The sequence below is a fragment of the Mobula hypostoma genome, chromosome 4 (assembly GCF_963921235.1).
Source record: "Mobula hypostoma chromosome 4, sMobHyp1.1, whole genome shotgun sequence".
Taxonomy (NCBI): Eukaryota; Metazoa; Chordata; class Chondrichthyes; order Myliobatiformes; family Myliobatidae; genus Mobula; species Mobula hypostoma.
Window position 1 is genome coordinate 50,247,444 of NC_086100.1, and position 15,805 is coordinate 50,263,248.

The 15,805-nt window shown below is 41.4% G+C and overlaps 1 protein-coding gene across 3 annotated transcripts in view; it reads left to right on the forward strand.

Annotated features, from left to right (window-relative positions):
• Window positions 1-5,422: 5,422 nt before the first annotated feature.
• Window positions 5,423-15,805, forward strand: part of tbl1xr1a (TBL1X/Y related 1a) — a 177,432-nt gene continuing 167,049 nt past the window's right edge. For 2 of the 3 annotated variants that reach the window (XM_063045775.1, XM_063045773.1), the window contains exon 1: window positions 5,424-5,785. The gene's annotated coding sequence lies outside the window, so the exon portion shown is untranslated. Of the gene's footprint in view, window positions 5,786-15,805 lie in introns of all 3 variants that reach the window. The other variant, XM_063045776.1, reaches the window with a different exon arrangement.

Below are 15,805 nucleotides of genomic sequence, written 5' to 3' on the forward strand. Positions count from 1 at the left end.
TTGGCCAACAACTGTGATGTTGTCAGCAAACTTAAATACGGCATTGGAGCTGTGCTTAGCCTCAATCGTAAGCATAAAGCAAGTAGAGCAAGGTGCTAAGTAAACAGCCTTGTGGTGCAATATGTGCTGATAAAGATTGTGGAGGAGATTTGTTGCCAATCCGAACTGACTGGGGTCTGCAAGTAAGGAAATTAGGATCCAGTTGCACAAGGAGATATTGAAACCTAGGTCTTGAAGCTTATTAGTTAGTTTTGAGGGATGATAGTATTGAATGCTGAACTGTAGTCAATGAAGAGCATCATAATGTATGCACCTTCACTGACCAGATATTCCAGGGTTTAGTGAAGAGCTAATGGAATGGTTATTTGCTGTTGACCTGTTGTCCAGCACCTCCCTCCCCTTTCTTGATCTCTCTGTCTCCACCTCTGGAGACAAGCTGTCGACTAACATCTTTTATAAACCTACTGATTCCCACAGCTATCTTGACTATACCTCTTCCCACTCTGTCTCCTGCAAAAATGCTATTCTGTTTTCTCAGTTCCTTTTGTCTCTGCCATATCTGTTCCCAGAATGAGGGTTTCCTTTCCAGGACATCAGAGATGTCCTCCTTCTTCAAAGAATGGGGTTTCCCCTCATCCACCATTGGTGCATTGATGTTGCCTTCACCCGCATATCCAAAGGATATATAGAGGAGGAAGAGTTGGGGAGCACCTCCTCCTCCCCACTCTCCGCTTTCCACAGAGATTGCTCACTCCACAATGCCCTTGTCCATTCATCCCCACTAATCTCCCACCCAGCACTTATCCTTACAAGCAGCCAAGGTGCTACATTTTTCCACTCACCTCCTCCCTCATCTCCATTCAGGGCCCCAAACAGTCCTTCCAGGTGAGGCAACACTTCACTTGCAAATCTGCTGGGGTCATCTATTGTATCCAGTGTTCTCCATGCAGCCTCCTGACATGTCGGTTCATGCTCCGCAGTGTAGAGGAGCAACACCTTAAATTCTGTCTAGGTAGCTTCCAAACCAATGGCATGAATATCGATTTCTCCTTCTGATAAATAACATCCACTCTCCTCTCTCTCAGGTTCCTTCATCTCAAGCCCTTCACCTTTCCCACCCACCTGGCTTCAGCTATCCTTCTTCCCCTCCTTCCCCCCCCCCCATCGTTTTATTCTGGTATCTTACCCCTTCCTTTCCTTTCCTGAAGAATGGCTTTGGCCCAAAGTGTAGTTTGGTGTTTATTTCCACATTAGGTTACCTGACTTGCTGAGTTCCTCCAGCATTTTGTGTAGTTTGCTCTGGATTTATAGCATCTGCAGAATCCCTTCTGTTTATGTACCTCTACCTCTTGTATTTTACTTGGTTGTCAGATCAGACCTGAATGCTACTGGCTCTCAGCAGACTGAGAATCTCATGATTCATCCAGGGCTTCTGGTTGGAGAAGACCGAACTATTTTGTGGGGACAGATATGGCCTGGATTTTGTAGGCCATGGTAAAGTAGAAGCTGCCAAGGCCTACAATGCTGACCTTGAATAAAAGCTACAAGTGGATTACTAGCAATTTCAGTGACATCAGGGCGTTGCTGCTTTTAGCTGGTGGGGGGGGGTGTTTGTTGGCCTTGCTGCTGCTTGTGCATAGGAAGGAGCTGGAGGGGGAGTTGGGGTTCTAACACTTAACTGCCATTCACTCTTTGGCAGCACTCCTCTGTTTTTGTGGATGTTTGCAAAGAAAAAGAATTTCAGGATGTATACTGTATTTTATGGTGGGAGGAGAAGATGGCTGCGTGACGCAGCAGCCACTCCGGTGGTGATGTCTGTTATTTGTCAAGTAGGGTGCCGTGCACAATCCTGATTTGATGGAGATGGACGTGAGAGCACGGAGGAACATCTGGAGAAACTGCTGAAATGCCTGCTTTGGTGCTTCTGCTACTGTGTGGTCCAGAATCTCCGGAGGAGAAGGCCTGAGTCCTCGGCTTTGCTTATTGCTCAGGGGGCAGGGTGGGATCGAAGCACTTGGCAGAGGATGGTGCTCGGAGAGGTTGAATCAGGGGGGTTGGTCAGAGGCTCAAAGTTTTTGGATGGACTCAGAGTCGGCTGCGGTCGGGTGCTTCCAATGCATCGGCAAGTTGGCGGCGCTTGGAGGTTCATGGCGGGGAGAGTTTCTCCCTTCTGCTGCCTGCATGAAATGATGAGTCAATCGGGACTTTGAGATTTTTTTTTTACCCTGCCTATGGTCTGCTCTTTATCAAATTATGGTATTGCTTTGCACTGTTGTAACTATATGTTATAATTATGTGGTTTTGTCAGTTTTAGTCTTGGTTTGTCCTGTTTTTCTTGTGATATCATTCTGGAGGAACATTGTATCATTTTTTAATGCATGCATTTCTAAATGACAATAAACGAGGACTGAGTGTCCTCATAATCTAATCTAATCTATATATTTTTCTGACATTAAACGTACCTATTGAAACATGAAATTCCTTTTTTCCAATAGTTTCTGACAGGCTTAATTTTAAGGGCATTGCTGGCATTCAAAAACAATGACTTCATCAAACTTTATTGCACAAGTTAAAGTATTTTTCCAATGGCCTTTCTTAGTCCAGCTCTGGAAACATATCGTTATGTGCTACCATTTTATTTAAGCAGATGTGTTGTGGAGCAATTCCTCATGATGAACTACAAACGCAGTATATTTTCCATACATTCCTCAGTACCTTTGGTTCAAAGATATATTATCCTCAGAAATAAAACTAATGAACCCTACACAAGTCTGTAGAAGAAAGATCCAAATCTCCAACACTCTGTATAGAAAAGGTTCTTAATTTTATTCATGAAAAATACAGTCCTAATTTTTCAGCTACGTCCTGGTCACCTTCAGCAGCAAAAGTATTTTTTTTACATCTAACAAAATTACACCTCTTCATTACTTTCATAAATAATACCCCTTAACCTAAATTCTGAAGAAGAGTTTATGCAATACGTCCTTGTAATTTAGCTAGTAGTGAACTTCTTTGAACAAATATTTTTCTGAAGTTGAAGTTCCCATAACAACTCAGTCCTCCATGTGTACTCTAAACAGGGCTCACTTTTATTTCCATTTTATTCCCCCTTTGTGGTGATTCACGACAAATGGTTCTACAAATAACAGTCATTGTCTGGTATCTTCCCCTGTAATTATTATTCTTGTGTGAGCACTGTGAATATCGATAGACACTTCCACTTTGGGGGTCATTAAAGGCATGCCAGATCTTGGCTTCACCCGATCTCTAAACACATAACTACACATTGATAAGTAGTCAAAATGGGGATTCTAGCTATTTACTCTTACCAGTTATAAGACCCACTGTCACATCCCAGCAAAAATCAAACCATTGTACAACTCTGTTCATCATGGTGAAAAAGGGTGAATAAAAGCTAAATGTTAGTTAAGGAAGGATAAAGAGATTGGAGTAGTATTTTTGTGTATGTAGTGTTACACTAGTATTTATAAACATGCTAATGGAAACTGTGTGGTTATAAAAGTATGGCCCGTGTATCGTTGTTAATTGAGAGAAGAATGTTTTCATTTTTCCTTGAGGTACTGCCTTAAACTGAAGTTTGACTGCATATGTATCAGTGATCGTTCAAATCATTCCAAGGAAAATATAATAAACTGCACTCCAGTTAAAAGCAACAAGCCTCACACAATTTGAGGACTGAACCTGCACTGGCATAGTTGTTGCAGTGGAAGAGATTAGCAGGCACATAGGGGAGAAGAATTAAAGGATGAACGCAAAGAGATGCAACATCTCCTCTGACTTCAGGGAATCTTTACCCGTGAAGCAAAGTATTTTAAGATGTCATTGAGAATCACATTGGGAGCACAGAGAAGTCTTGCATAAGCAACAAAAAGACCACGCTTCATAAACTAGGCAGCTCCTCTCCCCATTGTAGAAGAGTCTGGAGACACAAAATGATGGAATCTGAATAAACACCCAAATCTAGAGTAACTCAGCAGCAACGTTCCCTCTAATTTATAACGAAAAGTTTGCGCAAGACTCTTGTGCTGTGCAATTTTTTGCCCAGGTGACAACACCCTGTGCGCACTGAATTTTATATATAGAGGTATTCATTTTAACTGCTAACAACACTGTCAATAATAATTTTGACCTCCTCTGGGTTTGATCATTACCACTCTTGTTCTGCATTCAGAAAACAAACGTAGTAGGTAATGAAGGATTTTCCCGCTTGAGCTTTTGCACACCATCCATTGGTGATTTGCTTGCTAAATGATGCTTTAAAAAGTCAAGTTTCCAAATATCACTCCACTTCTTCCCACTTGCAAATTCTCCGCTAACTTTTGCATCGCAACAATACATGCAGGTAAAGTTAGTTTCTGTATCATACATAGGTGTTTTTCATAGCTGCACATTCCTGGCCATCAGCAGTTTCTACTGTTTGATTAAGCCATTCTGTTTTCAAGGAACTAGCAGTTCTCTGTGCTTCACACCTTTTGTTTCTTTGGAATTCAACTTAGTCAATTTCTTCAATAAAAACAGTATAAATAAGCCATTTCTAATATCTGCAGACATATCATCGAGATGAGGCTGACAGTTTACGTTCCCTTGTGCACTAGTAACAAAAGATATGTATATGCACACACCTTAGAGGGAACATTGCTCAGCAGGTCAGGCAGCATCTAAGGAGGGAAGTGGGCAGTTGACAGTCAAAATGGACAGACCCTTTGTGTGTACTTGGAGGGTGAAGGGTCCTGACCAGAAATATAGATTGCCCATTTGTCTGAGTCACTGAGTTCCTCCACCATCTTGTGTTTTGATTTGGAAGTGTCTGTAGTTCTCACTTTATCTTCATCAGCTCCCTCAAACCCAGAAAACTGCTGTGGGGAAGTAAACATTCCAAGGGGTTGTTTAAGAATAATTACTGTTACATGAGTCAAGAGCCTAAACTACACTAAATTTGGGTGAGATTGATAAGATTATATGGTATTTATTGTGCAGTTGAAATGAAAATCCCAATTTTATTAACATCATGAAATGTATCAGATTTCATGGATTTTTTTGTAAACTTGTAGTTACTTTTGATAATAAGCTCCATTGATAATAAAATTGTAATTGAAGGATTTCCTTTTTTTTGGAAGGAAGCTCTCTTTACTTAAAGCGAATACTTAAGTAACCCCTTTCCACCAGCTTCCAAGATTTTAGCAGATTGCAACTGCCTCTTGAAAACTTCCTCTTTCAAATAAGCATTTCCTACCAGCCTCTCCAATGTTGTATGCGATGGAAATTATTTCAATTTGCACCACTTTTTCTTAAAGCAAAGATCTGCATTTCGTAATTGTAGTAATCTGCTGATGACTGTTTAGGAGGCAGCACAAAGTGAGAGTGGTGTTCTTTCCCCGTCGGCCTCCTCCCTTTCTCATACAATAGAGAGCTGTTGCGGTGAGTGAGCCATTTGCGCGGGCCGGGTCACAGCGGCTGGCAGACGTTGGATGGCAGCGAACATTTGGCTGTGTTCAGCCTAACATTCTGCTTCGGCAAATTCTGCACTCACCCAACAAGCCGAAAAAGAAATAAAAACCCACCGTTTAAATCGTCCGCTCCAGCCGGGACATTTATATCACTGACAGCCAGTGCGGATGCCCAGACATTTCCACAATTACCGTCTGTGAAAGCCCGAGGAGCCCCGGCCCCGAGAGGGGGAAGGGAAGGAGTAACAAGAGACCGCCGAAGCCACCAGGAGGACCAGATCCAGACCCAGGCCCAGGCCCGCTGTCTGCGCTCCACGGTGAGTGAGGCCGGCGCTCGGATACCGACTTTACCCTGAAGGCAAGCTGCTGGAAATGTATGAGGATCCGCGGAAGGACGGAGCCTGTTTCACTAGGCCCGGCGCTGGGGGGAGGGGAGTTCAGTGACTCCTTCCCCGCCCCCCACCCCCCACCCCCAATAATCGGTCTTGCGGGCCTTGGTGCTGCGTGGTCGACCCCCACGAATGAGACCAGGTCTCCTGGGTGAAAGCGGGCGGCCTTGAGCTTGGGGTGGGTGATGACTGGGGCCTGGGATCACTCCGCGCGGGGGATCCGGACGAAGGTTTGGGAGAAGCGCGGGTCGGGCCCAGACTCGTGCTATGGGGGAGGGGAAGCGCTTGGCCAAAAAAAATCCTGAAACCCACATGCAGTTACGAACTGATAATAGCGACGGTGGCGGTGGAAGGATGCCTCGTCTGCACTTAAAATGATCAGCGTGCAGTTAATATTACTGAACAAACACACTGTTCCTTGATTCTGAAGTAGTTTTGTAAGGCCTGCACTGTATGCATCCCAGATCTCTTCAAAATTTTGTTAATGCTCTGGCTGGTAAAGGATCTGCTGATCATACTTAATGAAAAAGTTGCTTCAAATGCTTCTGATGTTGATGTGTTTCAAATTTAGTTATATTGGCGATGCATCCATACTTACAAAATCAAGAGAGCCACACAACTTGACAACCAACAACACTCAAATTCATTTTGCATACTCTGCATATTGCTGTCTTGTAAAACTGTAAGATTATCATTTTACATTCTGAACAAAGTACACTTATCTTTCTGTTGAGTTGTATTGATTAAGATTTGGTTTGCAAAAAAAGTGTGCCATGAATTAATTGTGTTGCCAAATGGTTTTAATTTATATTTAACATATGTACATTGATGAATTAGATTTGTAAATGGAGGATATTGTTTCTGACCAGACAAAGTCATGCATGTGAGTGAATGTTAAGTGGGGGATCTTCTGTGTAATACTATCTTTACCACAAACTAAGTAATATAAAAGGCATCAATAACGAAGGGGAATCTAGGTAAATTTGATACTGTAATTTAAAATGATGAAATTATTGCTATTCCATAATTTTACAGACAAGAATATTCAGTTTTTAATTAGCAAATTACCAAAATCCCATCTTTAGTTAGGTGTTATATTGTTCTGTACTTAGATTCTTAAAATATAGCTTATGCACTTTTGATGGTTGTGGGTTTATTTTCCCTTTGTGAAGTGTCCAGGCAAGTTGAAAGAGTTTAATGTGTTTGCTGCATCACTTGTGATATACAAATGGACCATGAACTGCCATAGAATTAGATGTGAATATTAGGTAAAAATTTGATATCTCTGCAAATTTTATTCGTCCTTCATAAAGTTGATTTTCCATTATCCAAGCATAGTCTTACCTAGATTTGAACAGTTTGAATAGTTAGCTGCAATGTAATGGTTCTGGGCCCATTCAATTGGTTTTCTGTACAGTAAATTACTTCACTCTGCTTCCGTAGCTAGCCTGACCTGATTGGGGTGATGCAAAGCAGCCATCAATGGAACTTTCATATTCAGCCCTTAAAAAATTCAGGCCATTGTAGCACTGTTTACTTCTGGCTATGGAATTGTGACAAATCCAGTGGTCATTAGATGCATTCGTAATAATGCTGTTCTGGTTAAATTCATGGTCAGCTTTTGAAATTGCACTTGTTTCTCTTTTACAAAATTTATATTTTGAACACTCTTCCCTTTAAACTAGGTCTAGAAATAAGTTGTGTATCTCTCATCTGCAGTTGCATTCTATTGGTTGGTGGTGTCCCAGTGGCCTTCTCTGTTTTTTGACATTTTTGAATTTTGGGTGGTAGGAATTCTGAGCCAGTGTTCCATTTTATGTGAGAATGAGAACGAGGTGGAATAATGCTTAATCCTAAAAAAAAAGGCAACTCCAACTTGGCTGTAAATGATACTATTAGCAGCCGATTTCTCAAGGTACACCACAAGAAGTCACTTCTTTATTGCATATACTGTCATATGTTGTATGTATGGATGTGAACAAATAGCCTGAGCTCCAAATAGGAAGGGGAGATTTTCATTAGAGGTTCTTGTTTTTTTTTGTGTTTAGACGGAGAGAGATTTCTGAGTATGTTGGTCTCTAGGTTCAGAGCATGGTAGAGACTTTTGAGGGCTTGATGCTGGTCTAGAACTGAATTTGAAGTAGATACCTATACACTCATATATGCCCATTTCATCTTGTGGGTGCAGATGGTTCTCTTGTCCCTAATTTACATTAAAGTAGATGCAGAACCTAATGTAAGCTTGGTATGGCAGGTCATAACAATAATGAGGGTGTCAAGTTCCAGACAAAACTTGCAAGCAAATCAGGACCAGGTGAAATTAAAGCTACGTCCACACTACGCCAGATAATTTTGAAAACGAAGCCTTTTCTCTTCGTTTTGACCTTCTGTCCACACTGAAACGGTGTTTTCAGACCCCGAAAACAGAGATTTTCAGAAACAGTCTCCAGAGTGAATAAATCTGAAAATGCCTAATATCCATTGCAGTGTGTACTGGGTAACCGGAGCTTTTTAAAACTGCTGTCATGACGTGCCTCGTCGTCCTCCTTTATTGTCACCAAACAATTGATACTAGAGCGTATAATCATCACAGCAATATTTGATTTTGTGCTTCGCAGAACCTAACAATTTCAGAACAGACGGCAACGAGACTGAAGCCAGAAGAGTTAGAAATGTACTCACCAAATACTTTGACCCATAGCTTACTGAATAAATAAGTATACTCACTTTGCCCTGTTTTCTGTCCTTGCTTGTATGAAGGTGGTTTACCTATTTATGCAAGTACTTCTCTGACAATAGATGTGTAACAGCCTAATGTAACATTGTATGGAAATACAAGATAACACTGATGCAGACATGTTCTATACATTTAACAAGGTGCTTTATTAATGCAACAGTTAGTCAGTTTTTCAATGTTCGTCGTCAGCTGGGTCATACTGTCCGTGAACTCCCTGTCGGTTGCCTCCATACACTCCAGTATTTGTTTTTATTTAGTTTTAAGTCCTCCTGCGCAAGAGCCAAGAGCAATTCCTTTTAAGTTTTTCTACTCTGTAACTGGACAAACGCGCACTAAGTATACCGTTTCCTCTTCGCTTGTTTTCTGTCTGTCCTGCGCGTGCCCAGTAGAGGAGATTCGCCCAAATATCCGTGTTAGTGTGGACAGAGATATTTTGAAAAACGCTTAGTGTGTACGCCTGTCGTTTTTACTCGAAACCAGCGTTTTCAGAATTATCCAGCGTAGTGTGGATGTACACTAAATGTAGTTCAAGTCACTTCTGTGAAAATCTGAGTTATGTGTGTACAATGAATGATTTTGAAATGTAAGTTTTTGTTCAAATTAGCATATCGGTTTAGATATTATAGTGACCACTGAGCCACCTGAGTTTGTTAGTTGCTTCCCTTTGTCCTCAGAGCACCATCTTCCTTTGGGAGTCTGGTTTACAGTTAATCTAGACTGAGTGCAATGTACTGCAGACAAGGCCTTTCCCATTACAGACAACAGGCTGTGCTTCCAGAAAGACCTTGACAGCTGGTAAATCTCCTAGGCACTAAGGCTGTCAGAGTTGCTGTTGAAGTTGGGTGTTTGTGAATATCTGTATTCTACAAATATTCCAGAGCATCTAGGAAGTAATTTAAAATGTACAAATAAAAATTCAAAACTATTGATTATTTAAAAAGTCAAAATTCTTAACCACTTTCAAAGAAGAACTTCCTTGCAGTTCTTCTGACAATTGTTTCTGGCTATTCATTTGTGTAGGCCTACCATGCCTGCCACAGATTAAACTGACACAGGTTCAGTGGGCAAATTTCCCACTTTTGACCAGCCTCCCCTTCTGTAAATTCTTGTTCTCATTGTAACCTGTCCTATACAGCCATTCTCTTGGGCTTGCTGATCTAGAATCATAGTGCCACATAGCATATAAACAGGCCCTTCATCCTTTTAGTCCATGCTGAGCATCAGGCACCGTTATTATTTTCCCCAAATTTTAATCAGCTCCGTGCAGATTCTACCATTCACCTAGACACTAGTGATTAAGTTAACAGTCCGCATTATTATGGGATGCAGAAGAAACTGAAAATAAGCAAACTTCCATGCATGGAGCCCAAGAGATCAGTTGCAGTCTAGAATTGTGGAGTTGTGAGGGAGCAGCTCTACTGTAAATCACAATTAAAATTTTATAATTTTCTATCTTGTCCCCTAAGCTCCACAACCATCTATGATCTTCCCTTTCTTCTTGCTTTGACTACTTATGCAGTTCTTTAAGAGTTGTAGCATTGGTAGCATGCTTCAGTTCTTAACCTTAGCAAGATGGCACTGGCAAGACACGGCAACATTTTGCAGTCAGCAAACCAAACTACTAATTCTTCCTTCAGTTAGTCCTGACGAAGGGTCTCGGCCTGAAACGTCGACTGCACCTCTTCCTAGAGATGCTGCCTGGCCTGCTGCGTTCACCAGCAACTTTGATGTGTGTTGCTTGAATTTCCAGCATCTGCAGAATTCCTGTTATTTACTAACTATTCTATTAATTATACTTTTTCTGGACTACGATCACTACAGTCTGCAGCTTGAAATTTTCCTTTGGGAGTTGTGCTTTTGAACCATCTGTATGACCTGGTGGCGTTTTTGTGGCATCCTGAAGGATTCAGCAAATTGGACTCTGAGAATGTGGGTACGGTTGTACAACCATTGCTGCAGTGGATAGGTCTGGATCGAAGCGGGGTGGCCCTGGTCTGAGAGCAGAAAACAAACCAAAATTTAGCTGATTGAAATGCTGAGCCAGATTAAATAGATGAAGGCATTGAGGCCAAGGGTGAAGGATGAACTGGTGTTCATCTTACTACTCTGATAAACTTTACTCATCTCAGTGCTGAACTGGCTGTGTGGGTGCGGCCTGCAGCCAGCGGGCTCCTGGATTGGATGTGGTGCTGAACTGGCTCTGACTGTGGACTTGCTTTTGAGTACTTTGTGGTTCATGTTCTGTGTGTTATTTGTTTATTTTTTATATTGTTTGCACAATGTTTTTTCATAGATTGGGTGTTTGACAGCCTGTAGTGTGGTTTTTTAGTGAGTTCTGTTTTTCTTTGTGGTTGCCTGCAAGAAGATGAATCTCAAAGCTGTATATTTACTTCAATACTAAATGTACTTTGTACACCATTCCCCAGTTCTCTCTGTCTTAACTCATTCACCTTCCTTTTTGACTTCAATAAAATTTAATTCTGAATACATTGTAGGTAATCTGTTGCCATCTCCTGTGGATTTGTGTCAGATTTTGTTTGATAACTTCCCCATGATGCACCATGCAGGCTGTTGCTGTTTACAGACTGCTTGATACTGTAGAGTTCCTGATGAGCATAACAGTGTGAAAGGAGCCTCTGCTCATTTAATACCTGCTTAAAGTGAAGAGTTGCAATGCTTAAATGTATCTCGGGCCATTTTCAAGTGCCTTCATGATGGTGTTCATTGTAAGAAGACAGCATGAGAGCTGACACTGCTACCTCTAAGCCAGTGGTCCCCAACCACCGGGCCGCGGACCGGTACCGGGCTGCAAAGCATGTGCTACCGGGCCGCGAGGAAACGATATAATTTGGCGATATGAGTCAGCTGCATCTTTCCTCATTCCCTGTCAAGCCCACTGTTGAGCTATTACGCATGCGAGGTCATTACCCGTGCATCATCCATGTCAGCGCGGGAAGGAGATCAACTCCTCAAGCTTGCAAATGACGGCGGGCTGAAAAGTATGTTTGACATAACATCCCTGCCAGCATTTTGAATCAAAGTCAAGGCTAAATATCCTGAGATAGCCACAAAAGCACTGAAAACGCTTCCATTTCCAACATTTTTCTACAAAGCGGAGTTTTCTGCGATGAATGCAATGTAAAGTAAATTGCGGAATAGACTGGACATAAGGAACCCCCTTCGAGTATCGCTGTCTCCCATCACCCCTCGTTTGCACCGTGTTGTTGCAGGGAAACAAGCCCAGGGCTCCCACTGATTCAGCGATATTGGTGTGTTGCAATGATTTTATATATTCATACGGGGAAAATATGCGCTGTGTGTTTAATATCCAAACATTACTTAAAATGTTATGATGCTATTGACTTATATAACCATATAACAATTACAGCATGGAAACAGGCCATCTCTGCCCTTCTAGTCCGTGCCGAACGCTGCTCTCACCTAGTCCAATCGACCTGCACTCAGCCCATAACCCTCCATTTCTTTCCTGTCCATACCTATCCAATTTTTCTTTAGATGATAATATTGAACCTGCCTCTACCACTTCTACTGGAAGTTCGTTCAACACTTACTTCAAGCTCCCCTGATAATTGACTTATCACTATATTCATGCGAGGAAAATATGCGCTGTGTGTTTATTATTAAATTTGTTAGATAAACCCTTTTAGAAACGAAATTGAGTGTATTGGCTACTTATCACCTATATTCTGGTCGTGATTAACCCCCCCCCCACCCCCGACCAGAATCCAGAAAGGATTTGCAGGGAGAAAAAAATCGGCAGGTCACGATGCGCATGTGCACTGGTGCCCGTGCAAGGCTTCATGGTCATTGTAGTCTTTTCAGGGTAAATACAACGTACAGTATTTGACTGCTCCTCTTGTCTGTTGGCAACCCTAACCCCCCCGCCCCCCAGGGTCGGCCAGTCTGCAAGAATATTGTCAATATTAAACCGGTCCACAGTGCAAAAAAGGTTGGAGAACCCTGCTCTAAGCTATGAAATTAGTGCTCTGGATCACTTTATCCATACTGAGTTATTACTTGGGTAGAATTCTTGGAAGAAATGTCCTGTTTGACATACAGAAGGAACCATTCTGGCTATTAGCACTTATAGGTAGCACTGAGTGGTAATGGATTTGGTGCTTTGTATATCAGACATAAGTAGGAGCCATAAGAAATAGATGCTAAGGAGTTTAGAGCAGAATACACAGAATACAAAGCAGAAAAACTTGGTGTTTACTGCCTCCTCTCATCATCCCTTTCAGTGCTATCCCATTTGATGCATCTTTTCCTTCTGCTTCATTATATACAGTTTTGTTTCTCACCAGTTCTGCTTTGTTTTTTTTAACTGCATTGATATCCCTCTTGAATCCATGGTTTAGCATAAGTAATGCCAAATTCTTTATCCAATTCTTTAACGTAATGATCTTGTTTGATACTGTTTTGCTGTACTGCCTTGATATCCCTATTGGGATTCAGCTTCCTAAATAGTGCGCAATAAGGCAGGTATAACTGAAACTATAACCATAGTTATATAGCATTTGGCACAATTAGTTCATGTCAACCGAATTGCCTGAGCTAGTCCCATTTGCCTCTGTTTGTCCATATTCTGCTAAACCATTCTGTCCAAATGTTAGTAACTTTACCCACATCCATGTCCCTCTGGCAGCTCATTCTGTTGCCCCTCAGGTCCTTCTTATATCTTTTTGCACTCACTTTAAATCTGTGCCCACTGGCTGTAGACTCTCCACCCTGGGAAAAACAAATTAGATCATTTGCCTTATTTATACCCTCACGATCTTGTATAAGATCACCCGTTAGCTTCATACCAGGGGAAAAAAAAATGCCCCAATACATATAGATTTTCCTTATAACTTCAGCCCTCTGGTCTCAGGAACATCCTTGTGAAAATTTTCTGAACCCATTCCAGCTCAGTGGCTTGTTTTCTTTTTAAAAGTGACCAGAACTGCACTGCACAGTAGTACCAGTTTCACCAATGACTTGTACAGTTGTAACATGACCTACCACTCTTATACTCAATTCCCTGACCAATGAAGTCTTCTTCACCATTTTGTTTGCCTATACCGCCACGTTCAGAGGACTTGCTTTCTAAATTGTTATATGGTTATAACGCAGTCCAGGACATGCATGTTCTTCTCTGGTTTAACTTACCAAAAATGTAATACTTCACTCTTATTTAAGTTAAATTCTATCTGACTTGACTTGACTTGACAGATTTCCCAGTTAATCTAGATCCTGTTGTAGTCTTGGATAACCACCTTTGCTGTGCACCACACTGCCAATTTTGGTGTCATTTGCAAAGTTAGTAACTGTACCAACAACATTCTCATCTTGATCATGAACATAGATGATGAACAACCTTGGGCACAGCACCAATTATGAGGCACACTGCTATTCGTAGGCTCAATCTGAAAATCAAAACAATCCTCTACTGCCACTCTCTGACTTCTACCATTGTCAATATTATATCTACTTGGCCCACTTGCTCTGGATCCCATGTGATCTAACCTTCCGGACCAGCTGGATATTGCTAAAGATCTTGCTAAAGCCAATACAGACAATGTCTACCACTTGACTTTGTCAATTTTCTTGGTCACCTGTTCAAAAAAATCTCAAATCAAAATTGTGAGGCAGTTTCCCATGCATTGAGGATAAGACTTCCTTCCAGTAACTTTCCAAAAACAGGTGTAGGCTCAGTGACCTGTAGTTTCCTGGCTTGCCTTTGCAGTCCTTCTTAAATAAAGGCATGTTAACCACTCTCTAGTCTTCCTTTACTTCACTGGCAGCTAGTGATGATACCAGCATCTCTTCCAGGCCTCCAGCAATTTCTTCCCACAATGTCTTGGGCTACACCTATTCAAACCTTTGGGATTTATCCATCTTTGTATACATTAATACTCTTAGCACTTCCTCTTCTGTAGTGTGGGTGTGTTCAAGGACATCGCTATTCTCTTCCTTGAATTCTCTGATGGATGTGACCTTATCCAGAGTAAATACAGATAAGAAATATTGCTTAATTACCTTGCCTATTTTTTTTTGTTGAGGCTCGCACGTAGATGACCACATTAATCATTAAGGGGTTCTGATCTTTCCCTAGTTATCCTTTTGCTGTTAGTATAATTATATAATCTCTCCCAATTTTCCTCTACCTTATCTGTCAAAGCAATTTCATGTCGTCTTTTTGCCCTTTTGTTTTCCTTATGTGTACCCGTGTATCTCTTCTACTTTTCTGGTGATTTGCTTAAACCCAGCTGACATCCTCCTTCTTCATTTTCCTTACCAGAGCCTCAATATACCCCCTGAACCAGGATTCCCTTCACTCTAAAGGAACATGTTGGCACTGAACTCTCCTCATCTTACTTTTAAAAGCTTCATAGTAGCCAGATATCCTTTTACTTAAATAATCTATCACAATTGACCTTTTTCAAGTTCCTGACTGATTAACCTTGTCCCAATTCAGAACTTATGGACCAGTACTACCCTTTTCCTATAACTACTTAAAAAGTAATAGAATTATGGTCACTGCACCCTCGCTGACACTTTCACTTGCCCTGCCTCATTTTCCAATAGGAGGTCCAGTATTGACCCTTATGTAAAAGAGCTATCTGCATATTGCTCGAGAAAACATTTTTGGCCACATATCACCCTATTCAAATTCCACCCCACTCACGCCCTCAGCACTATGGCAGTCTGAGTAAATACTGAGGAAGTTAAGGTAACCTAAAATGACGGCTATTATTTTTGCAATCTTCCTAAATATTTGCACCTCTAGTTCCTGCTGACTATTGGGTGACCTATAGTACAATCCCATTAATCACTCCCTTGTTTCTAAATTCCACTCCTATAATCTCACTGGAAGATTCCCCAGGAATATCCTCTCAAGGTACTGTATTTCTATCACCAGTCAACTTCCCAGCTCTTTACTTCACCCCTCCCAGTTTCACGTATCAAATTGTGTTTCTTCCTCCCCTCCCCCCACCTTCTAACTGACTCATCTTTTTTTCCTCCAGTCCTGCTGAAGGGTCTCAGCCGGAAACATTTTGATTACTTTTGTTTTGAATTAATTGATATTGTTAATGCTATATTTGTTTCAGTGTTCTAAAGTGTTTTAAATGTGTTAATTTGTTAATTTGAACACTTCAGAATGTCATCTAACTAAAGAGTTTTTTTTTGGCTGTCTTTTTCAGCAGCTT